This window comes from Lycorma delicatula, chromosome 11 (genome assembly GCF_047948215.1).
Source record: "Lycorma delicatula isolate Av1 chromosome 11, ASM4794821v1, whole genome shotgun sequence".
Classification (NCBI taxonomy): Eukaryota; Metazoa; Arthropoda; class Insecta; order Hemiptera; family Fulgoridae; genus Lycorma; species Lycorma delicatula.
Window position 1 is genome coordinate 15,445,038 of NC_134465.1, and position 27,400 is coordinate 15,472,437.

A 27,400-nucleotide genomic window follows, 5' to 3' on the forward strand; every position below is an offset into this window, starting at 1 on the left:
TTATTTTAATTTTTATTTTTTTATTTTGATAAGAGATTTTCATTAATAAGTACGTTAGAAACTTCTGAAACGTCCGATTTAATGAAAGAATAAACGAAGATAATTTTTTTGTTTATCTAACATTCTTTTGAGTATCTACACAACACTGTATGTATTTATCGATATTATTATATATTTATAGCGTGAACGTAGTTTACGGTGTGCTTCCGTTGCTTTTAAACAAATACAAAACAATGAAGGTAACTTTTATTGCTTTCCGATTGGTTGTTCGTTTTAAATTGCAATATAGTTAAAAAGGTACCTCCCACCTTATTTATTTTTTATTTTTTGTAGTTATTTTACGTAATATTCTCCGATTGGCTGATTGAAATAAACTAAATATTTACTTCCTGTATCTTTATTGTTTATAATATTTTTTTTAAGTTTATCGACTTATTCTGTCTAGATTTTTTCTTGAAATTCATCTGTAAATAAAAAATTAATGGAAAAATTGTAAAATGTTTATCAAAGCTTTTTAAATGTCGTTTAATTTTTAATCGCATATCTTGTTTTAACCGAAACTAATTATTATCGTGTTTTTTCCCCGGTTATGTAAATTTACTTTAGCGTTGTTTTGTTATTCTTTTTTTCTCATTTTATTGCATACATCATGAATTTGAAAGATAAAAAAAAGAACGGAAATGTATATAAAATATTTTCGTCTATTTCATTTGTAATGACAAAAACGTGACTTCATAAAAATAAATAAATGTTACAATACACAAAACATTAAAAATATAACTATAGCTTAGCGTATTTTAAATTATTTTTCTATTTGCTACGAGTAAAAGACTGTGTAATGTACATTAGTAATGTTGGGAAAAATATAAAAATTCTGAATAGTAGTAACAAGAACAACAACAACAACAACAATAATAATAATAATAATAAAAATTATAGTCCATTTTAGTTGTAGTTAAGGTCCTCTTTTGTTGTAATAATATTTTTATTAAATAATTGTACGCGGTAAATGGACATTTCTTTACTATTACCAGGCGGTAACTAATGCTTTGTTGCTTAATTCATCATTACGACCTGCAGCTTTCGTGTCCATTTTTCATATCTTAAAAGATAATAACAATAATAAAAAAATATCATTTTTCTAGTTTGTTTTTCATTATTCATCCTTAGAGATTATTATTACTTTTATTCATCTGCCCATCCTTATAATGCTTTTTTCAATGTTTCCATTTTTTCTTAATTCTTCTTTCTTTTCGATAACCTTCTCCCGCTTTCCTTTCATTACATTTATTCTTGTCGTTCCTTCTGGTTACCTCTTTTGTCCCGGCACTTCTTCCACCCTTTCTTGTTTATCTTCTTTCTCACTTATTATATAAAAATAGTAAATAAATTATCGATTTCCGCAGCGGAGTGGTAGCGTCTCAGGCTTTCATCCGGCGGTCCCGGGTTCGAATACCGGTCAGGCATTTCATTTTTCATACTCTAAAATCTTCCATTTAAAATTTCCATGAACAAGCTTCAAGTTTATACGGTGAATTAATCGTTAAGAAAAAAAAAATAGAAAGATTGACTCGGAATATTATAGCTGCTTCATAAATTGTTGCAACATTTTTATCATTTTTTGTTCAACATTTTTGTTTAAAATTTTAATTTATTTTTAAACGTTTAGAATATATTTACACGCGTGAAAAAGGTACATATGCCTGGGTTTAATTCTTCCCTTTTTTTAAATAAATATTTTTTTTAAATTCATTAACTTTAACATTTCGTTGCATATAATAAACAACCGGACCGAACAAAAACACCCGTCGCTACTCCTAACACTCCTAGGCCAGAATCCTCAGCCAAAAGAATTAAGAACCTATCGAAGATCGTTATTGATAAGACACAATATAAAGAAATGAGGTATACGATGGCGAAATTATTAAAAGTCATAAACAGCTCCTCCCCGTTATGGATCGTGGAAGAATTCATGCTGCAATCGATTTAACAAAATGTAGAACAGCTGCTGGATTTGACAACATTATATCCTGAGTTTATTCAATATATCGATCCAAACGTGAAACGATGGCTTTTAAATATTTATAATTATATCCTGCGAAGGGTTAAGGCTATTCCTAAGCCTGGGAAGGACATCGCTCAACCCGAAAGCCGCATACCGATAGCACTTTTAAGCGTATGTTTTAAGATCTTAGAAAGAATACTATTTGCGCGTTTACAATCGTTGTCGGTAATGGTATACCAATAGAGCAGGTTAGTTTTATGCCAGGAAGAGGTTGCTGCGATCTGGTCCTTTCGCTTACAACCTATATAGAGAAAGGATTTTAACAGAGGCTTAAAACATCTGCTGCGTTTATTGATATAATTTCGGCCTGTAATACAGTCTGGAATGAAGAATTACTACTCAAGGTGTACCTCCTTGTTCCTTGCAAATCGTTCCTTAATTTACTGAATAAGATGCTGAGCGATAGATATTTCCAAGTACACCTCAACGGAAAGCCAAGCGTTTTCCACAGTCTATAGAATGGCCTACCACAAGGATCCGTACTGGCACCTCTATTGTTTAATATTTATATCTCGGTTATACCACCAACTACATCTCGAAAATTCATATATGCAGACCATATTGGCACAATAATTGCCCGGTAATGACAGAAGACCTTGGCACAATCGGTAAATATTTCAAAAAATGGGACTTCGGCCGAATCCAAATAAAACTGAAATCACGGCTTCCATCTTAACAACAGGAAAGCTCAACGAACACGTGCCGTTAACTATGAAGGAGTCGCACTGAAACGTAACATACACCCAACAAGCCTCGGTGTCACGTTTGACAGAACATTTACCTTTAAAGAACATCTTGAAAAATTATTGGCCAAAGTTAACACTACAGCCATCCTGATTCAGAATCTGGCCGATTCATCTTGGGGAGCTACAGCAGAAATTCTAATAATCAACGCACTAGCTGTCTTACATTCAATTGCATAATATTGTTCTCCTGTCTGGATCAATAGCTGCCACATCAAGCTTTCGTTCGACACACATCTGATCCAGACTACGCGATTCGTAACTTTCTTTTTCCTGTTTAGCCTTTCAGATAATGCTTCAGAGGATGAATGAGAACGATATGTATGAGTGTAAATGAAGTGTAGTCTTGTACAGTCTTAGTTCGACCGTTCCTTACCGCCAAAGAACACCGGTATCCGCGTTCTTGTATTCAAATTCGTGTAAAAATAACTGTCTTTACTAGGACTTGAACGCTGAAACTTCGACTTCCAAATCGGTTGATTTGGGAAGACGTGTTCACCACTAGATCGACCCGATGGATATGCGAACCGTAATTGGAACCGTTGGAACAACTCCGCTCCAGCGGCTAATATTGCTGAGAAATATCGCACCCCTTAAACTAGACGACTGACAGCCCTCAAATCACAGTTGGGAAAATATAATGCTAACCCGTTTGTACCTATTCATACCGATATAGATTTTCTCAAACAGAAGCACCCGAGGCTGAAGTCCAAACATCCATCTGTAGCAGCCGCCGATCGGGTCAACGACTTCAAACAATGGATCGCTGGACATTACTATGGCAAGGTCAGAATATCATTATAACTCCAACCTTCTGACAGACCCAACTCTGAAGGTACCAGGATTTACTCTCCCCAGAAGACAGTCACACAAATCACGGTATCCGTAATAAGATCCTGACCTAATTGGGAACTGCAGAATGCCCACGATGCAGTCGATGTGGAGCTGAAGAGCAAACGATCGCCCACCTGGCCCCGATTTGTCCAAATTCATCTTTTAGAGGCTCGCTCAAGACATCCATGATCTTACCGCCGACGAATTGGAATAGTTGACCCACTGTGATCTGTTTTTGTGATAAAAAGTGCAATAGACATGATAACGTTAATAATAATATTGTTAAATTATTTTAAAAATTGCGATATTTGCAAGTTCATTCGAACATATTTATTTATTGGATTTAGTTTTTATAGCTTGAAATTTTTTTCAAGTTAAAACTTCGGGAAAGTAAATAAAGAGTAATCACCAAAAGCGGTGGACGCTTGATTTTTGCCCGATTATTTTTGTGTTATTATTTACATCCTTTCCGAGTTCTCAAAAATATATTTTAAGTCACAAGTGACTATCCGGTAAGTAAATAGTTCAAATAAAAGACACGGCAGCTATATATATCTATGTGTTCAATCGTAAATACTGAAATGTATGGTTGAAATAAATTAATTAGTTCATCAAAACATTATTTACTTTTCATGTGTTGCGTAATTCTGTACGATCAGAAAATACTAGGAATAGATGATCTTACGTCATAATTAGAAAAATTATTATTTCGTTAAAGACGTTTGTATGACGTGCAGAGATAATGTGAAAATAAGACGCATTTTTAGAAATTTTTATGCAAAATCTTAATTATATTACATAATACCGATATTACGTTAAACCGAACCGCTAAAAACAAAAGGCAGTTGCGACATGTAATATTTTATGAATGAAATTAAAATGTAAAGTATATCAATTCTATATTTATTTAAGAAAATTTTATATACATACCATATTTTTAAAAAAGATTTTCAAAGTGAGCGCCCCGCGCAGTAATGCACTTCGTGTTCGAATTATAATATTGAGATTCACGTAACGCTAGATGTTGTCAATACCTTCGATTTCTAGTTGAACTAGTTCGCCTTCGGTTCAATGATAGAGTGAAGATTCGATTCATAAACCATATATTTCAAATAGGCTCGAAGGAAAACTTCGCGACTAGACATATTTGGAGAACGAGAGGCCATCATCCTTACTGAAAAATCGTTCTGCAAAACCCGATGAATGTGTGCTAGTGAAGCGTTTCATGCGCGACACACTATTCCGTCTTGTTGAAAGAAGCCGTACTATTTTTTCACGATCTGTTAACTAAGCTTAGAGTTCTTTGTAAATCGTACGTACACTTCTGTCAAGAAATGTCGGCCCGAATACAAGATTACCGAAAAACCGCGTACTCTAAACAGATTTTCTCATCGTCAAGTGGAAACCCAAACAACCGGAAGAGGATTATCCGTCATCCGGTTCCTAGTGTTGTGCGAATTAACACGCTCGAATAAATGAAACCGTGCCTTGTCTGACATGAAATACAGCATCCTGTCTATCTGTTCATCGACAGTATTTTTGAGAAGCCGGTTGCATTAATTTCGATTTCAGACATTCTCTTAAGTTGTTGCACAGTTGTTAAACGATACGGTTTAAAATTTAAATCGTGAAGAATTAAAGTAAGATGTGTATTTTACACAGTTTTGTCGTGATAAATAAGGTTAGATTTTATCACACCGGTAGCCATTCCTCTTTAAATATCGACTATGGACTCTGGGGACCTATCGAAGGTTGTCTGTTTAGTTTTGCGTTTGAAACCGACCCTGTTGTACGGCATTTTTTAAGCAAATGTACGATTAACCTGTATATACTATTCTTTGCTGGGATACTGGCATTTGGAAATATTTCTACGAATATTAAGCGTAAAATTACCTTGTAGGCATCTCTTAAAAGGATCCAGAACGCACATAAACTTTCACTATAGCAGCAACCCTTTTTCCGATCGAATAAGGCATTTTAGAAAAACAAAACTACCAAAACGAAATTATACCGCACTAAAGCACGAACAGTTTACGACTGATAACATGAGATTATAATAATGGTGGCGCTTGTAACAGCAGCGTCGTTAAAGGTAACACTCAAGTAAATGCAGTTCGAGACGGCTTGGTTCGGTTTTAAGTTTCTCACCCGACATATTACGTTTTGTTTTACCACGGTCATGATCATAATCATGATAACCTATCCTTAGAGATGTCTCTTGTTACGCTATGCCCATCTCTGGTCTCTTATGTTCCCAGTTAAACTTTTGAGTTTCATAATTCTCGTTTCCTTTTAGATGTTACAATTTTTTTAATTTTTTCCGGCCTTTTTTCTTAGTACCTTATATCGATCCTTCTAATCACAGAGTTTGTTAGAACTTCGTCGGTAAGAAGCGATGAAGTCAACGAACTATGTTTACAGATCTAAACGTGACCCGATCTAACAGTGAAATTAAAATGGGGGAAAAAATAAAATAAGCTTGAAAACATTATATTTCAGTTCAATTAGATTAGTGATAAAGAATACTTTCAAAAAGTACCTCCAATTTTGTTAGATAACTTTTTCCATTTGATGAACCGCGGGACTCGAATTTATCATTTTATTCATTTTTTTACGAATCGCGTCATTAGATAGCAGTACTTGATAGCACTAGGTAGCGTACATAAACTTGATAATGCACTTGAAATAATAAAATTTCAAACAGAATGTACTAAAGCTTGTTTTAATATTAAATGCTGTTGTGTAAATGAAAGTACTGAAGATGAAAAAAAAATCAAAGTATAAGTTTACAAGAGATTATATTAAAAAAGGAATAAATAAAACAGAAATAAATTCGAATGGTAAAATCGAATTTAACGATAAAAATCGAGGGTTACACTTACAAAGTCATAAGTGCAATATTACATCACGGATTTTCGATTAGGAAAGGTCATTATACTAGTTTTATTAAAAAAGAAAAATATATGGTATGAAGTGAATGATATGATAATCAACAAAAAACATTGGCCGTGAAATTCAGTTTGTTTGTTCTAAGGCAATAAATTTTATTAATAAATTCATTAGATAACAATCAGTAATTTATAAAAAAAAATAAAATAATAATCTAACAAAACGCAGTTAGTGATATCCAAAAAAATTACAATGAAATTGTAAACCGTATACAGTACGGTAAGAATCTCGTAGATATAATATCCTTCGCTCAAAAAACAAAAATTTCTGTACTATTAATAAAACTGATTTTAACAAAACGATACTGATATCGAAAAACGTAAAATGCTACATTTCTATTATCAAAATCTGTTATTAATTTAGAATTTTGTTATAAAAAAAATACATGTTAAATATATGTAATAGACAATAGATATACAACAATAGATAGATGTTTAAGCGTTCCATGTAATAACCAAAAAAAAAAAAAAAATTGTTACAAAACTCTTACTGGCCCTATTTCATTTATATGTAATACATATCACATTTAACGAAATAACACAATTCTTATGATTATTCGTTGTTTAATAAATGAAATCGGGCCGGTAAGAGTTTTGTAACAATTTTTTCAAAGTTTTAATGTTTTACCTTCTCCTCTCACGGTATGTCATTGCTGACTAACTTTACTATTCTGAATTAAGCTTCTCTTCTCGTTCACTTTTACTTCATTTTTCACTTCCTGTTCGTTTATTTTTTTCTAATCTCCTTCATGGTAGATTCTTGTATAATTTTATACAGGATTTGGGGGGATGGTATGCCTCGAGTTCCTTTTTAAGGGCGTCGGGTGCCCAGGTGCTCACCAACCATGTGAATCTAAACCAATATCTGTTTCGGTTTCGCCTGGTGGCTGATGAGTTGTGTGTCTGCGGGGAGGTCCAGTCCAATGTACATATGATGTACGACTGCCCGGCAAGTGGGGGGGCAGTCCAGAGACCGTGCCACCCTGGAACTTAGAGGTCAGGGGGAACCTGGCCGCTCACAAGCGGCGAGGCAGTGTGGCGAGAGCCGCACTGTCGGACCGTGTGGGAGTTCCTCGATGAGGTTGCTATGTTCAACCGTCATCGGTAAATTTAAGGGATTCTTAAATGTAACTGCATTTAGACTCCTAAAGCTTTGCTGCTGGAAACCAACCTTGGTAATAGGGCTGGCCATCAGCCAAATCAGCTCCAAGCGCTGTTAAATGGTGGACAGGTACTAGCTGGCATACAGCGACCGAGGCGTGGCAGCCAAAATTGCTGTCTTTAAATTGATGACGTATAGTTTTAATTTGTACAAGGGGTGCGCCTCCCCGATTTAGTTTTATGTTTGACAAGTGAGCGATTGGGACACTTCAGCGAGTGCTGTATGGCGCCCTGCTTGATTCGCTCACGCACGTTAGGTAGCTCACTAGGAGCTTTTAGGATTTGGGTCGCTAAACCGTTTTGAGGCTCAGTAGCCGTTCTTGGCACGGAACATTTGGTCTATGCACTAGGGCGACCGAATGGGGTGGTGGTGGGAGAAATGCCAGTTAACCAAATAATCTCCTTCATGACCGCATTTCAAACATCACCGGTTTTTTTTACTTTTCTCCTTTTCTTAAATTTCATTAGTTACAACTGTACAGATGTACGATTCGAAACATAAAAAGACTAGATCCATTTTATATGTAATATATTAATAAATAAAGAATAATTTGTGATAAAAATACGCAAATAGAATATTCTAATAAATTTCTGATATCTGTAGAACAGTTCGTCAGTTTTCTAATAAATAAAACCTAAAACAAAATTCACATTTATTTTTACATTTTATTTGCAGCAATGTCGCTAGCTCTCTGTTAATCGACTTGATTCTTTCGGTAGCGTAAATATCACTGCACGTCCGACGTCTAATAAATAAATAAATTTTTATTAAGATCTGCACAAAATATTACTTTATCGATAAACATAAAAGGAAGTGCCCAAGCATCGACCCGGATGGTTCAAGGAAACCGTTCATCGCAAAATACGCAGTAGCAAAATAAAAAATCTGATGTGACACCACTGACTTCCTTGTACGCGTATTAAATTATTTATACAGATTTTTTGCAGCACTTCATTTAAACTTGTTTCATTTGAAAGCGATATACAATCCTCCAATTCTTTAATAAAGTGGACAGTTACACGATTGCATTGTGGTGGACACCACATTGCATCACATTTTTTGTGGTGTCCGTATCAGCATTTTATATTAGTTTATATATTAATTTTGTTTCACGTCGCTCAAGCAGTTATGTGGTGTAAATGAGAACGTGTCGGATCTGTAACCATGGACACATCGGTTCAAATCCGACATCATGAACATGTATTTTTTTTTAACTTTTTTTTTTTAATTTAAATATATTGATTTATAAATAATTAACGTCTGTAAAAATCTTTGAATTAAAATGAAAAATACATAAAATGTTATTTCACTAATAACTTCTGTTTTCTTTGTTTTTGTTTTTTATTGCTGTAATTGAATTATTATTTATTGTAAAATCATTTTTACAATCAGAGGTTAATAATTATTAATAAATCGATATATTTAAATTAAAAATAAAAAAAAGTTAAAAGTAGATATATGTATATGAAGTCGGATTTGACGTGCCTTCCTTGTAATATCCAAATAATACATTAGGATATAACTGGAATCGATGAAAATAATTACCGCTTATGATATATCTTTGAAAAGCTCTCGATGAGAACTTATTACTGCAGTTAAGAAAAAATCCAAAATCGAAAGTTTTTGGATTTTGGGCTTTTTTGGACACTTTTGATCCAATCGATAGCAATCAAAAGGGGAGGTGCACAACTAGATGTTACAACAGTCCTAAATTCAAAATTTCAACATCCTACGGCTAATCGTTTTTTGAGATGCTTGATACATATGTACGAGACATTAGTACGTACGTACAGACGTCACGCCGAAACCAGTCAAAATTGAAAACCGAGATCTTTCGTAATCGCAATACTTCTTTTAATTCGTACAAGGAAGTAAAAAGTAGATGCGAAGTCCATATTAGTTATTTAATATATAAACTAAATAATAATAATGACCTTACAACTCAGAAGGCGTTATGAAAAATATTTGAGTACATCGTATACATATGTACACCTTGAACGTGATGTAGAAAATTCAGATTGTAGAGTTAGTTATTTTTTTAATGAGATGACGGGCATCGACTGCTGTTGTTTCTATTAAAGAGAAGCTTGTAATTGTATTTTTAATAAGTCGAGTTGACGAAAACGATGTTATATGAATTTTAAGAATAAATATATAATAACGATTACAAGATAACATTACCATTAATGGGAATTCTACTCGTACGATCAACAGTGTTAAAGTGTACCACAGTTATCCTTATTTAAAGTTAAACGGTTGCAATCCATCCGGTGAATAATTTTTTGAATTTCTAACGTAGACATTTTTAAATCTACTTAAATTAACAGTTTCTTAAGATGTAGATGCAGTCGTTCATTTGCGAAGATATATAAATTTCTAAACGCGAAATATTCGCTATCGGTGGAAAAAGTTAAATTAAAACGTTACGTGTAAATATTTATCGCAACATACGTTTTGATTTTTTGTTCGGTTTGATCTTAATAGGTAAAACGTTTTACTAAAAACGTGTGCTTCCCGTTTTTGACAAGTCGCTTTCGAGTAGATAACCTTCAGAATATTATTGTGACATTCTTATTCGAGCAAATTTACACGAATGGTGTACATGTTTCTATTCTAAAATATCTTCCCCTTTGGCTTTGTCAATATAATATATATGTAATAACAACTTGAGGGTGGATTTCTTTGAATTTTTATTCCCATCACTTTCTATCTTGTTTTCCAAAAGATTTCATCGATAGAAGAATTTTTTGCTTCCACTATGCGTAGAGAATATACTTATTGGAATATACGCAAAAAAAAATCAAGGTCAAATACCATACATTTAATGCTTTTAAATATATATATATATATATATATATATATTATTCACACATATACATCTTTTATTATGTATTTTCTAAAGAAAATTCGCCATCTGTTGGCTCCATTAAAATATATAAAAAAGTATCAATATGATATATTTATATATTAAGGAAAAAAATGTTATACTTTAAAACGTGTACAATTATTGTCATGTTCAGTAAAGCAGAAAATTATGTTTTATTGAGAAATACTCATTTTTATTTTTGTTACATCTTATGTAACAACAATAGGTTGCAAGGAACATTACAGTTAATTTAGCACGCTAAATTCGCATTTTTGTAAAATATGTTTCTATATTATTGACGGTTATATTTATTTCTTTTATATTACTAACTCTGAATTTCAGTTTTGAATCGCTTACGTGTACACAAACGAGCAAAATCGTGGACAATCCCAAACAAAATACATTTGGTTGTAGCTATTCCTCTGCGACTGAGTCTCCGAAAAAGTGTAACGTTTGTATAATAGTAGGTCGACCATCTTTTCAAAAGAAAACCAAAATCTTATCTCTGAAAAGTTTTAGCGTAGTTATAAATTTATTAATCGTCAGGTTCTGGGTTGAAATTCTTGTCAGATATGTTCAAATCTTTCATTCGTCATTAAGTAACTGTAATTTGGTGTGAAATTTTGTAACTGGGAAAAATAAAACTAAACTATTTTTTTAAAGCTTAAACGTAAATGACTTTTAGGAAGGGGTGATTTCCCATCTCTTATTTTACGGAATACCCTTATTCACGGTTGCATTGTTTTTATGATGTTTCTGATCGTTATTAGAAATAAAATTTGATAATTTTTTTTATAAAGAGTAATTCAAAATTATTGCGACTCTTTTCTAATTTAAAAACCGTTTCACGTATTAACTTGAAGCATTTATCTGTGAATTACACCATTGATTTTCGAACTTTTTCTCTCACTGTCCATATTGAGAATCAAACGTTTTCTAGCGCCCCCAAAATGTTTAAACTTACGATTTGTTAAAAATAATAATTGCAATTATGTTTTTAAGAAGCGTTCTTAAAAACAGCAATTCCAGCTATCGTTTTTAAAAGTGGCATATCCTATTTCCGAGTTGAAACTTACAATTTTAATGAGAGCAGTTAAAACGCATATTTAGAAGTATTTTTATTAAAATTGCTTTCAAAACATTACAGTTGTAACTATATAGTTATATAACAACACCAGTGATAGCATATTCAATTAATCTTGGGTTAAGCTGAAAGCGGGTGATACATGTTGCAGTCTCAATCTTTAAAGATTTCAAACCTCGGCCCAAATGAAAAGCCAAAAACTGCAACGCTACATTAAAAACCTGACAATTTGTCAGTAAAGCTAAATCCTAAGCCTTAAATTTCCATATTTATTTGTTTCAATACGTTGCTTAGTTCGGGAGATATGCAGCATTAATGACAAAAATAGACTTAAGGTGGACTATTTTGGTTCAGAAAATCGTACCCGTACAAAAAAAAATAAATTAAAGCTAAAGAATTAAGCTTTTAAAAGATTTTAATGCGCTCGATCAAACACGAAGAAAAACTTTAAAATTTTAAAACGTTCTTCTCACTGATTTTTTTTATTTTTTATTTTTTTTTGTCTTCAGTCATTTGACTGGTTTGATGCAGCTCTCCAAGATTCCCTATCTAGTGCTAGTCGTTTCATTTCAGCATACCCTCTACATCCTACATCCCTAAAAATTTATTTTACATATTCCAAACGTGGCCTGCCTACACAATTTTTTCCTTCTACCTGTCCTTCCAATATTAAAGCGACTATTCCAGGATGCCTTATTATGTGGCCTATAAGTCTGTCTCTTCTTTTTTTTTAATTTGATGATATTTGAAATCTGACGTATGCTGTCAAAAAGTAGAGTATTCGAACTTTAATTCTGTTTTATTCGTTTCTGTAAGCCTCTTGGTTGCAAAGTTAAAGTAATTTGAATACAATCCCTTTAATTTTTTGTACTAGTGTAGTAAGTATTTAATTTTAGTTTGAAATATCAGGAAAAAATAATCTTTGCCTTGTTTTTTTAATCAGCCATCGCCTTCTTAGACCGCTTGTACGGCCGCAATTTTCTATGGGGCTTCTACCGCCTCCCCTGAAGGCCTCCAGCGCCCACAAAGAGGCGTTATCGCCCGCTTTGAGAACGAATCCTTTACGCAATAATGAAATTTTACCGCTTTCAGAGAACGGTAGGTGCAACTTCATCTCTTTCTTTTTTAAATACGATTTAAAAACTTTCATCAGGACGAGATAAATTGTATACAGAACATTTCCCTACGATATTTGTAAATTCAAAGCACCGTAGGGGCAAAGTTGGGATTTTCCCGATTTTCAAAGTTCAAAATCCAATTGAATATCGATTCATTTTGAGGTACGGTGTAGTGTATGTAGACTCCTTTTTTGTTACAGATAAACGGAAGTTATTGTATTACCGATTTAATCCTGTTGGGAAGACAAAAACAACAGTTTCTTCAGTTGATTTTGAATTTATCACAAAAAAATAACGTAAAAAGATACTAAAATTTAATAAATGTTCGTACCTCGAAAGCTCTATTTGAATGAACAACTGCTTTCGGTATATACCGTTGGTCGTTTTTAAAACTCGTAAAAAATATTAAATGGCCGCCATTTTATTACGAATGTAGTCCGAAGGTTTTTACGTTGAAATTTTTTATTTTCATCGCGCTTGAAATTGACGCGGCTTAATCTTACCCTTACTGTTTATTATTTTTAAGTTATTTCCACCTGGGAGCATAAGGTGTCGTGATCTAATCTAAAAAATAGATCGTTTTGTGGTGAAAGTATTTAATTTACAGTTTAATTTTTGTACGTAAAAGTATTGTTTACAATTTATTTAAAGATTGCCACGCTTTGCTAACACACACACACACACATATATATATATATATACATAGGGCTAAGCTTCCAGTAAAATAGTTATCATTTGAAAGCGGGGTAAGTTTTTTTTTGGGGGAGAGGAAATTATATTTAAATTACTCTTACAAAATAAACGTATAACATTAATCTTCCTGTTTATCTCCAGTAGCTATACAGCAGAGCAACAACAATTATAGTTAGCTGTAGGCTGAACGAGTGTCTTCTACCTCTACAATTTAAACTGAATAACCTTACGACCTACGCGGTAGAAAAAACTTAGCGTATGGTGCCAAAGGAAAACAAAGTTCCCCACGCGTTTACCGAAAAAGGTAAACCTTATAACAGCTACGTTTGCTTGCTCGCATTGTTATGTTCGTATCCCATGTAAGCATGTACTCGATAATATATTTGTTAGCTTTTTTCTTTACTCGGCGTTTTGAAATGATTTCATGTATTTTTCCGAGTAACATTTGATTTGAAGATAACTAATACGCGTTTATAATCTACAGTATTGACGTTTGTTAAATTATATTTTATTTTAATATAATGAAATATAGCATCCATATGTTACGTTATAATAAATTAAGTAAAAAAAATATAATTCACTTACAATTTTTTAACAAACGATATTATTTAATTATAACGACATATTTTTTACAGTATTAACGCAGTATAGGTACTACACGGACCTTAAATAAGTATTCGACGGTTAGATTTACAAAAATGAAATTTAGCGAACGCTTTTGATCGGAAAAGGTCTGCTTATCGGTGTCAGACTACCACACCCAAGCAGTGACCTCCCGTGACGGCAACTTAAAATTTTTAAATAAAAAGGGTCGGGATGCGAACTGAAAATTTAAAATTTTGACAATTATTTTTTTGAAAACTACGAGCAATGACAACTCTTAACGAAAATGGCGGTCAATTATTATATTTCACAACCGGTTTGAAAAGTGACCTACAGTAACAGAAGTAGAAGATTCTTATCGAAAAAGTAGATTGTTTTAAAATGGAAGCTTTTATTAAATTTTGTTGTGTTTTTAGGTTTCACTGTTGAATAGTTGTTTAAGAGATGCGTTAAACTATTAGCTTTGAAAAACATTTTTATTAGAGTTCCCCTAGTCCGAAAAGTTATTTAAAGGTTTTCATTCTTTAAATGCCCTTGTATATATAAGTTATTTATATATATAGCTATAAATACTGTTTATTAGATTGAGGCCGATTATTTCGAAACCTGCATTCTTCAGATCGCTCAAAGTTTCGGATGCTATCCTGACCAAACTGTTGCTCAAAAGAAATTACAATATATTGATATTTTTTATAAATTGAACGGCTTTAATTTGAATTTTATCATTACTATTCTCACAAAGATGAGTTTAATTAACACAAGTGGTCCGTGGAGTGGAACCCATGGACTAGAGAAAGCTGCAAAAATACAAGCATATTTGTTACTCAACCTTACGCTCGCATAAAACGCAAAAAAATAAATAAAAATATATGCATTTGTAGTTGCTTTCTAAATGCTGTAATAATATTTTTATCTAGGACTTCAAACGGCCCTATTTTAATCAAGTAAAAATAAAATAAAAGTCAGCCGAGTAAGAAAGTATGTATTACAATAAAATAAAAAAGAAACAACCGACATTACGCGGCAAAATCGTAAATCAATCGACGCGATTAAAATTTTACGATATAAACTCGAAGCTTGTCCGTTGGAATGTGCGATGAAAATTTTTATGTTGCGAATGAATGAGATTCCATGCGAGTCGAAGCTGAGACCTTCCAAATGAAAGACTGACACTCTACCACTAGAGGAGGTGATGTACAAAAACAATACTCATTAAATAATAATTAATCAGTTCATCGTACAACGAGAATCGATTAACGATAAAAATAGGATTAATATGGATAATATTATTACGTACCGTCGCATTACTTTTTCCTTTCGGTAATAGTTAATCGTTGTACTGAGGGTTATAACTCCACCGATCTTCGTAGCTAAATAATAGTACCTCTACAATTCATCCGGAAGGTTTTGAATCCAAATATCAATAAATCTTGGCGTTTTTCAAAGCTACCCTCCTCATATTTAATTTTTTAACATGAAAAAAGGAGGAGTGCAACTACAATCGGGCGTAGGTGATTGTAAATAGATGATTTATTTTTAATTGTTAAACGCATCCTGATATCATTCTTGAATGAAATAACATAACTTAAACTTAAAAAAAAAAGGTTATTAATTTGGAAAAGTAGAAAAGATTAGTTGCCAGTAATTTAATAAAATATATATTTTTTAAAAATACGTTTTACGTTTCAATTGCATCTCTTACGTTATGTTAATAGGCAGTAAAAGACGTGTTTTTCTTTACTAAAACCTCGTTTTTGATAATTTTACCTAAAAGTGATTGTGGAGTAAAATAATATCGACGTATATTTTTTATCCTTGTTACAAAACGAGTTATTAAGCTGTAAACTTATCAATTTACGTAATATAAACAAAGCTTATTGAAAAAAAGGAGAGTATAAGAAATATTTCAGAAAGGGAATATTTTTAATTAAACAGTCGTTATAGAAATACATATATATATATGTATATACATTTGTTCTTTCATATATATATATATATATATATTTATATGAAAGAAAAAATTTAAATATAAGAAAATTTAATTTGGCCGCTGCTAAATTTCGATGTGAGACCACCACACATGCGAGGGGGCATCTTAAAAATTAAATCGATACAGTAGGATGTGACATTAAAGGGCATTGAAAACAAAAACCGCTACATAAAAACATCGGGCTAGGGGAACTCTTAACAAAATTTACGGTCATTTATCGATTTCCACAGCTAATAGTTTACTGTTTCTCTTAAACAACTATTCAAGAGTGGAACGTAAAAAACACAACAAAATTAAACAAAAGCTTCCATTTCTAAACATTGTATTTTTTCGATATGCATCTTCAACCTCTGTTACTGTAGTTCACTTTTGAAACCGGTTGTAAAATATAATATTTGAACGCCGTTTTCGTAAGAGTTGTCATTTCCCTTACTTTTCAACGTCAAAATTTTAGATTTTCAATTGGCTATCGCAACGTAACCCTTTTCATTTAAAACTTTTAAGTTGCCGTCACGGGAAGTCCCTGCTTGGATGTGGATGTCAATTCCCTGCACTTTGTTTACATCTCTATTGTCTAAAGTCGGTCCAAAATCACCAGGGCTTCACGTTTTCACCGGAGAAAACAACATGTGTAGTCTTCTCTCGTCTACGAGACCATTTCACTCCACAAGTCCAGCTCAATGGAGAGCCGATTGCTATCTCTCCTTACGTTAAATTTCTAGGTTTACTTTTCGACTGTCGTCTTACGAGAGTCAAACACATTAAACAGTTAAAGGCGATATGTCTAAAAATGTTATATATGCTACGACTCCTTAGCAACACCGAGCGGGGTGCCGATCGATGATGCATGTTACGTTTTTATTATTCTTTATTCCGATCCCGATTAGATCACGATTGTACCGTCTTGATTATTCAACGCATCATACCGTGCATCATACACACAGACTGGTCGAAGCAGAATGATACAGTAGGATGCGCTTTTGTTGTAAATGATAGAACTTATGTGTTCGGTTTATCTGGTATTACAAGTGTCTACAATGTTGAACTGTACGCCATCAAAATGGCATTGAATAATCATTATACGAAAATATCGTCTCATCCTTACCTTTAGCGATTCGTATAAAGCTCCAAGCTTTACAGATTTGTATTTCAGACATGTTAGTGTCACCTAAGTACATAACACAATCGCTGAATTTAATCGTCACAATACACAGATGAATCTCTCTACTGGATCCTTAGCCATGGTTAACGAACGCGCAAATTCCGCCGCCAAAGATTCATGTAACCAACCGTCTTTCTCCACTCGAGTTAGAGGTACCGGTTTTATCAGTTCTATTAAATATACACTTCGAAGAAGGTGCCAAGATCTGGACTGCTACTTCGGATAATAAACTCATGAAAGACATGGCGTTACCGTTTGACTCTTCATACAGGAAAATTCGCCTAGGTGTCCTGCGTCGATATGACATACTAAAGCTACTCACGGACACCTGATATCAGAGAAGAGCGCACCACTATGCGACCTATGTGACTGCCGCTTTACTAAGCACCGCATCCTTGTGGACTGTATATGCTAAGCAGCTTTACGTTGAAAATTTAAACTGCTGAGAGATATACGACGCGTCATAGGAAACGACAAGAATTGTACTAGACCGTGTATTATTACTTAATATTAATACTAATTAAATACTATTACTAATTAATATTCTTAATAAGATTTAATCTGTCAAAATGTTGATATATTTTTGTTATTCACGTTTTATGTATTATCCTAATTGTTGCGTTTCTTTTACCGTTTCATTTTTATTCCTATTATTATCTTAGTTTTCATGATAGTTTTAATCATATTTTTCTAATACTTTAATATCAGAGAAGAGGCCTCTCATTATTTTAGCCCGGACGATGATAACGCGAGAGCGTTTTCTGCCAAAAAAAAATATTGTCCTCTATTACCCGGTAAACTTTAAAACCCTTTAAGCTACTATTTCCTTTTAGGTTGTCCGTAATTTTTATTGTTTTCTAGCTTCTATTGATCCTTCTACAAATGTTCTAATAAATCACTTCCTCTCGTGATGTTTACCAGCCGATTTGCTGAACTGTTTTGAGTAAGATTCTACATTTTCGCTTCTCTACCTTTTCATTTTTCACTTTGTCTCTACATTTAAGTTTCTCCAGTCCTCTCCATGCCGACATTTTAAACGCCTTAACTTTTCTTTTACCTTTTTGTTAATCCCATACACAAATACAATCGAAACGTGAAACGTCTGCTAGTTTTATTGCTTTTGTTCCCCTAACATTCGTTCTCAGAGAAACCCGCCTTCTCTGTCGTAGGCCTTCTGATTTTAAAATCGTACTTTGTAGACCTTGTGCTTCATTTTCCAAAAATAAAACCTTGTCATCTGAGAACCTTATCGAATTTATTCTCCTTCCTCCTATACTAATTACTCATTCATTCAATCGTATATTGCTTACGATTTTTGATCCTGAGAATTTGAAAGCAACGGTCGGTCGGTTCTCGCGTGATGCTGTTGCAGTCCGGCAGAACCCGCCACTAACTTTCGCGTATATATATATATATATATATATATATATATATATTAGTAATATATGTTATGTGAAAATAAATGAAATATATAATTTATAACATAATGAATATCACGATATATCAGTTTACCAAAAAAAAAAGTATCTGACTCTTAGCCAATAAAATGTTATTCGAACTAGTTTTTTACATTCTCAGCAGAGAAACCAATAGTTGACCTCCATGTTTCATTGTTAAAACATGGTGATCAGCTTTTTATTTATATTTTTGTGATCATTGGTTCTTTTGTTACTCTTTGATTTCCAATATGTGAAAAAGCTTTTAACACTTGAAGCTCGCATGATTTTGGTTCAAAATGTGTTTCGTTGTTGCGCTGAGTGCACCGAATACAAAAAGGAAACGGTTCATCAAAGCTTTCCAGACATCGACGTTCCACATAGCATCGCTGTGCAAACTCGATCGGTAAGTTCCGGGAAACCGGATCTATCAAAGACGCATCCCACTCCGGAAGACCATCTATCGTAATAGACAAAAGTCAGATCATATTCGTATTTTTAATCGCATAGTAAAGTCTGAAAAAAATCTATCTGAAAACCGGCACAAGTAGAAATGTCAATGTATAGTACGCACAGAGCACCGACTAAACATTTAAAACCGTACATTCGTACAAAATAACTGCACCTTTAACGATTACAAGATACTGATTTTCATACGCGTATTGTATGAGAGGTTATCTCTAAAGTAAAGATTGTTTCATTGTAAAAAAATTTATTCTGAAAACTTTATAAATATTTTTTATTTCTCTTCCTTATACTACTTCTCTATATAATCGCCACATTAATTAAGACATTTATCGTTGCGATACACCAGCTTTAATATACCCTCTCTTTTTCCTGTTTAGCCTCCGGTAACTACCGTTTAGATAATTCTTCAGAGGATGAATGAGCTTTAATATACCCTGGTCGTATTCTTCTGCCGCCACTCCATTTAGTCACTGATTTTTTGCATTTTTAGGTTCATCGTCACCCGTAAATCGCTTACCGCTCAAAAATTCTTTCGATCTCCCAAACAAATGGTAATCAGAAGGAGGAAAGTTCGGACTATGTGGCGGGTGATCGTAAATTTCCCATCCAAATGTTCTCAGTAAATCACGTGTCGGATCCGCAACATGTGGACGTGCATTATCGTACAGCAGGACGACGCCGTCGGTCAGCTGCCTGTCGCCGATTTTTAATGGCGCGCCGTAACTTACCAGAGTTTTGCAGTAAGCTTCTGCTTTTATAGTCGTTCCACGTGACATGAAATCGATCAGCAGTATTCCAAACCGATCCCAAATGACTTTGGCCATCGGTTTAAAAGCGTTTAAACGGCTGTGGTTTGACCGTTGCCGGTCTGGTTGGTGATTGAGGATGACGCCGTTCATTTTACTGCCGTTTTCTCTCTGGCGTGTACTACAAAATCCATGTTTCATCGCCTGTAATAAATGAATTAACGAAATCATCGCCTTTTTCTGTGTAGCGCAATAAAAATTCCAAAGCAGATCCCATTCGGATTTTTCTATTACGTTCTGTTAAGACGTGAGGCACTCCACCTGCACAAACCTTTCTGAAGCCTAATCGGTCAGTGCGACTAATAACAGCTCTTGAAACATCAGAAAAAAGAAGGGCCAGGTTGGAAATCGTTGAGCGATAATCTTTTCTGATGTCATCCATCGACGTTTCAACAAGTCCTAGGTGATTATCGACGGCCTCCCCGAACGTTCTTCACCGTGCTCATTAATTCTATTACTTCTAAACCTTACCCGCCATTTTCGGTCGTTTCTTTCATTCACATTATCAGAGTACACAACGACCAACCGCCAACCGCCGCTTAACATTTTGAGAGTTTTAAAAATGTATGACTCCCCGTATTTCACAGTCGACGGCAACATCGATTTTCCAATTAATTTTATAACGTAATAACTCACACGTAATGTAAGATACTACAACGCAACAACTTACAGACAACAACGTAGTGTGTACGTTACTAGCGTGACAGACTCATAACGAATCGAATGTGACCGCAGTGATCCGCACATCTTACACTAACAGGTTTTTACGTATTGGTTTTGATATAATTGATGAAAGAATCTGTCTGCATAGCCTGGGTGAAGTGAAAAATATCATAAACTGAATTTGTAAACACAATAATTCCTTCAGAATGTATTTTCAAACATGTTGAAACGTGTCGAAGCGTACTTGGATACCTATATTGTGCTTACCTGTAAACAAATTCATTGTAGTAAGTAGTGTTACACTTGTTTTTTTTTTTTTTTTTGTTTTTTTTGTCTTCAGTCATTTGACTGGTTTGATGCAGCTCTCCAAGATTCCCTATCTAGTGCTAGTCGTTTCATTTCAGTATACCCTCTACATCCTACATCCCCAACAATTTGTTTTACATATTGCAAACGTGGCCTGCCTACACAATTTTTCCCTTCTACCTGTCCTTCCAATATTAAAGCGACTATTCCAGGATGCCTTAGTATGTGGCCTATAAGTCTGTCTCTTCTTTTAAATATATTTTTCCAATTGCTTCTTTCTTCATCTATTTGCCGCAATACCTCTTCATTTGTCACTTTATCCACCCATCTGATTTTTAACATTCTGCTATAGCACCACATTTCAAAAGCTTCTAATCTTTTCTTCTCAGATACTCCGATTGTCCAAGTTTCACTTCCATATAAAGCGACACTCCAAACATACACTTGTATCTATAGTTATTATTTGCATATAAAATTAAATGTTTGTAAACATCGGTGCAGTATTTGGGAGAGCTATATAAACAAAAATTTATTTTTCATAAAAAAAAATTGTTCATCTTTTTCATTTTCGTACGAGTGGAAGAGAGATGATGTACTTAGTAATAAATACAAATAATATAATATAAATTATATAGTATAATTTCCTTTAATTTCCTATTTATATACTACAATAAAATAATTTAAAAAAAAAATATTTAGAACAATAACATAATTATATACAAATAAAAATTAAAAATTAAAAAAAGGCAACAAAAACAAATTACACGGAGAGAGTTAAAGAATTAAAAATATTTGAACGGACAATATTAGGATACATTAATTTTTAGGTTGCGTTTTTTTTGTATAGAGATTATAAAAGTGAGTGAGTGAGTGCGTGCGAGCGCGCTTGTTTGTGTCTATTCGAGATACTTAGAAAGGTGGTCGACTCCTTTTAGTGAATCAATGCTTATGTATCCGTGCATGCAAGTTAGAACAGGTCCGTCAGTTTCGTAGTCGTTTAAGAAAATGGTGGGGGTAAGATTGAGCAGGTTGGTCGGTAGTTTATTATGTGGTGAAATTGTTGGACGAAGAGGAAGGAGGGGACAGATAAGAAGAAGAGGAAAGAGAGTCGTTTCGTTTCAGCAGGTGTGGTGGTATAGTGGAATAGTGGTGTGAAAAATTGCATTTAACCGGAGAGGTCTTTGACCCGTTGTTATTCTTTTCTTTTTTTTCAAAATTTTATTAGAGTATTTAATAAAACTAAATATTTAATATGACCTAATAAACAGCTGAATTTTTTATTTACAAAAACATCTACGTAACATATCCTCCCCTCTCTTCCGACATCGAGATAAAATCTGAAATAATATATCGAAGGATTTTCTGAAAAACTAATTTAAATTATTTTACGATGTGTACTTAATTAATATAAAATTCAATTCATTTTATATCGTTAAGAAGCAAATATTATATAAAATTAAATTCCGATTCGCTTAATATTATTTGTAAAAATAAATTAAGAAGTCTGTCTTACTTTCGTCAATTTCTTCATCGACGTTTACGTAAACCCTCGGTGATATAAATGGAATTTATAAAATCATTAGTTATTTTGAAAACTTATTTTTAAAAAGCATTAGAAAGACGGCGGCTATGAGTAAAAATAATCATTTTCTATCCTTCCCTGAAGAAATACTTTTAATTTAATCTATTTTTATTTTCATTTACTCGTATTTATTTTAATACTTTTATTTATAGTCGCATCAACGATTAAAGTCATTAGCGACTTATCAGGGTAATGTGTAGTAAATGTGTAGTCTTGAAGGAACTCGCCGAACCATCCCTATGACGAGGGGTTAATTGAAACCCGACCGCCAAGGAACTCCGGTATTTATGATCTCGTATTCAAATCCGAATTAAAGCAACCGGCTTTGTTAGGATTTGAACCTGAAAACCTCGACTCTGAAATCGGGTGGTTTACGACGACTTGTTTACCGCTAGACCGACCCGTTAGGTTTTTATTTTTATTTATTTTTTTTTTTTGCAAATTTAACTCCGTAATAATAACATTTAATTTAACTCCGAAATAAGCAGAGAATGGCGATCGTATCTAGTAATATTAATCTATTAATCGTAATAATAAATATAATTTCTCAAAAAAATTTTCAGATAATAAAAATAAAGTTAATAGAGTTCCGTAATTTTAAACTTTCAATTACTTTTTAAAAAGCCAAACTAATCGCAGAAAGGACCTGAAATTTAGTGTAACTTAACATTTTAACTGATCTTTTAACTAAAGTAGTGAAAATTATTTTTATTATTGTTAATTTACAATGTTTTTTTTTTTTTTTTATTTATTTAATTATCAGAAAACAACCGAAAAAAATTAGTATATAACTAACAAAAAATAAATAAATATATATATCGAGTATTTAAAAAGAACGGCAACATTTAAATAATTTTTCGAAAACAAAACATATAAAAATGAAATGTAGCAAATGATCCTACCTCAAAACGATACATGTTTTGGTACGAGACCACCGCCTAATACGTCCCCTCGGGGACGATTCAAACATTTTAAATGGAAAAAGTAGGACTGTAACAAATCATTTTAAAGAGCATTGAAAATAAATGTTTTACTTAAAACAACTCCAAGTTACAGCAACCATCCAAAACGACCGTAATTTATTTTTTTACAGCTACTTTCAAAAGCGATCTTACTGTACCTCTTAAACAACTATTAGGAGATAAGGATAAAAACATAATATTTAAATTTAGAAAAGCGATTTTATTTTTCGGTGTATAACAATAACGTTTGTTTTTTACAGCTCTTTAAAATGTTCCATCACACCTTTATCCTATCCGTTTAAAAGTTTCTCCCCTTTGGGAGCCCCTGGACTCTTGGTTTGTAATCGTTTTATTCTAAATAGTTTCGAGATGGGAACGTTTTCTAAATTTCAGTTTTTTAACGTACAGTTTTTGAAAAGTTTCCATAATTTTTTAACACCACGTTTATAAACGGTTAAGTAAAATAATAATCTTTTACTGTATAATAATTTTTTATAACTATTCAAAACAACGATAATAAAATAATAGATTTAGCGTAAAATTAGGATCGGAACTTACTCCGTTCGATCTCTTTTGTTGAAAAAAAAGTTAGTTTTATTGCATTTACAAAATGCTTTTGTCGATTCTTTTCTATAAGTTGTCAACGGTCTTTAAAATTTAAATTATGTAGCTGTTTATTACTATTATTATACGTCTTCTTTCGTTACCAGAGCTGTTATTATTTTAAAATTTTATTCTGTGACAAAGAAAAAAAATGTTATAAAGTGCCGTAATTTCATCGATATGTTTAAAAGATATAAAATATTGAATCGCTTTAAATAAGAAAATAAAAATAAAAATAAAATAAAAAAATAGTAAGCGAAAAGCTATAAACATATTATAATGAATTATTATTCCGCTTTGTTAAAAATAATACGTACAAATAGTAAGGAAATAATGTGAAAAAATATTTTACACGAATTTAAGAACGCGTGTTTATATAAGTCGCATTTAATAAGGAATGGCGAATGGTGAGGGAAAAAATTATAAAAGATAGTGCTGCTAGTGGTGGGAGAGAAGAATCTGTTCGGCGTCGCGACGCCGTAGCGGTGTAGCGTCGGGGCGGCGACCACTACTATAGAGGCAGGAGTAACAGCGGTTCTATTGATCGCATCGCGTGGACTTTCAGTGAGTGACTCACTGTCAGTGTAACCTGGTCTCTCAAATAGTACACACACACTGTTTACTACACAAATAGATAGTAGTTTTTATTTCTTTTTTACTGTCGATGACATCGTTGTTTTTTTATACAAGTATTATTGTTTGTTATATTATTTACGTGATTTTTAACGTACGGATTATAAATGGTCTCTAAAATTTTAATAAAATATAAATCGAGAGTTTTGTTAATTTATAAAATAACGTGCGGTACGATTACAATTATAATTTAAGTGCGATTAATTGCGAAACGTTTTTAAATATTTTTGAATTTTTATCGGCGATTTGTTTGTTACAGGAGTGCTATATTAGTGTTGTGTTGAATCGTTTAAAATATCGGTGTCAACGACCTCTTCGACAGTTTTTTTTGTTTATTATTATTTTTTTAAAGCCAAGTTCCTTCCATCTCTATCGAACTGTCAGTGTACTGTTGTTATAGTGTGTTTGCAAGTCCTGCAACCAGTTTTTAGTTTTTTTTCTTTTTAGTCTCGTTTCATAAAACGTAACTGTACATACACTTCAAGACGCAGCGAGTTAAAAGTCCGGGCTTACCTACTTCTTTCATCGTATTTTACATTTATTCACAGCATATTTATTCCAGGTATTTATTTATAGATGTTTGAATATTTAAACAGATTTATTTTTTTCACTCTAACTTTAACGTTTAAATGTATATTTAAAAAAAGTTATTCGCGTTAATTATATTTCAGTATAAATCTACGTTGTTTATTTCTTTTTATTAAAATATGTATCCTGAACTGTACCTTTAAATAAGCGGTAAAATGTATTTAACTTTTTTCTTTTTTTTGGGTTTACGTAGAAGGTGGCCAAAAAATCTGCTCGCAGATACTACAACGCGTCCGTATGTAGTTATGTCGGATTCCAGTCAAATCGACCCGGTTTGAACGAGAACATTATTTACTTATTTGCTATCGAGGTACGAAAAACTCCCCTCCGCTTGACTACCGTTGCGAGATCTAATCGGTCTTGTTCTGCTTATCGATCGTCTACAATGACCTCCGGCTCATCTATATCAAGGTCTTACCCTTTTTCTCCTACTGTTTCCTTACTCGCTTAAGAAGTCTGCCCTTTCCGTTATACACTCGACCGTAATTTATTCGTATTTGAACCGTAATTGAAATATAAATTTTTTTATAGATAATTTTAAAACTATCGAACCGAATTAAATGAAAATTCTAAGATTAATTTACATTAATTAGATTTAAATTTCTTCAATCTTTAAATAAAAGGGTTCTTACGTATTAACGCTACCGAAGCTACTACAGCTTTATTTAAAAACAAAGTAGTAAATCGGTTTCGGTGGAAAATGGGCCGATATATAGTTTAACATAGATTCAAAACAGTCTTTTTAATAATTTTAATAAATGATTTTTTATATTTATTTATTTTATAAATATAATTTAACCGAACTTAACCTACGTTCGCTTCGCTCGCTAAACTCTACTAATTAACAGGAGTGTTTTGATCATTTAAATAATAAATAATTGCAATAATTACTGAATTAATTAAATAAATACTCAAAAAATTACGGTGTTCATTAGTCAAGGTTAGCGAGCGTAGGTTAACTTTGGGTTTAAATTATATTTATAAAATAAATAAATATAAATAACCATTTATTAAAATTAATAAAGAGACTGTTCATTTTCCACCGAAATCCGATTGACTGACTACTTTGTTTTTAAATAAAGCTGTAGTTGCGGTGGCGTTAATACGTAAGTACCAATAAAAGTTATTTTTTGTTTATTAAAAGTAATATTCGGATGTAATTTGTTATAATAAAAAATTATTATTCTGTTACATTTACAACTTAATTAGAATTTAATTCATTTTTTTTTTTAATTTTAAATTGTATTTGAACCACCTCTGTAAACTAACCCTACCCTATATGCGAGTAAAACCCGTATTACGCAACTAATTTCAACAAATTTTTTCCATGAAAAAAATAATAGTAGATTGTTTTTTTTTAGAAGATTTAAGGGAAGTAGATAAGCTTTTACACTCGTCTATTTTTTCGCATTATCGATAGCTATTAAAGTAAAATTCAACTGCTGACTGATAATTACTGCTTTAAAGGATTGAAGAAAATTAAAATTCAGTTATCGTTCTTTGACGAGGATAGAACGTTATTTAATGCGCATAAACAAAAACGTATCTTTGTTCGTCGTATGTATAAAGCGCTACAGATTACACGATTTATATCTTATCTTCAGAATCTTCGCAGCCTTGCACCAGGATCGGTCGGTCGAGCCGGCGAACGCGATCTAGCTGGTAATCAGCTGTTTGATTTACGGTCAGTTTACCGTTTATTTTATCCTTAAAATTTAGGTACGGAAAGTTAAGTTCGTCGTTCACCGTGAAGTCTGAAAGTCTTGAATGTAATGTTGCATTTTTTATAGCGAAGGAAAACATTTTGGGCAGGGAAGATTGGTGTTAATTTTCTGTTAGTCGATCTTAGAACCCTTCTGTCGATCGTAATATTTCTTTAAATTTAATTTGTTAAACCAGTCGACATAATTTCAATTTTTCACAAACACTCTTAGATATCCGCTTTTGCTCGATCTGTTAAATATAAGCTAATCTATTCTTTCACGTAAAATAATATTCTACACCGATTATTGACAGTGCACAGCCGTGGACTACCTTGAGTTACTACATATTGAACTCGTGAAAATTTAATTTTTATTTTACGAT

The 27,400-nt window shown here is 32.8% G+C and overlaps 1 protein-coding gene across 2 annotated transcripts in view; it reads left to right on the forward strand.

Moving 5' to 3' along the window:
• LOC142332177 (uncharacterized) overlaps positions 1-27,400 on the forward strand; it is a 216,058-nt gene that overhangs the window by 99,360 nt on the left and 89,298 nt on the right. The window contains exon 1 of one of the 2 annotated variants that reach the window (XM_075378457.1): positions 24,548-25,289. The exons of the other annotated variant lie outside the window; for it this stretch is intronic. The gene's annotated coding sequence lies outside the window, so the exon portion shown is untranslated. Of the gene's footprint in view, positions 1-24,547; positions 25,290-27,400 lie in introns of those variants that run through there. 2 annotated transcript variants of the gene reach the window in all.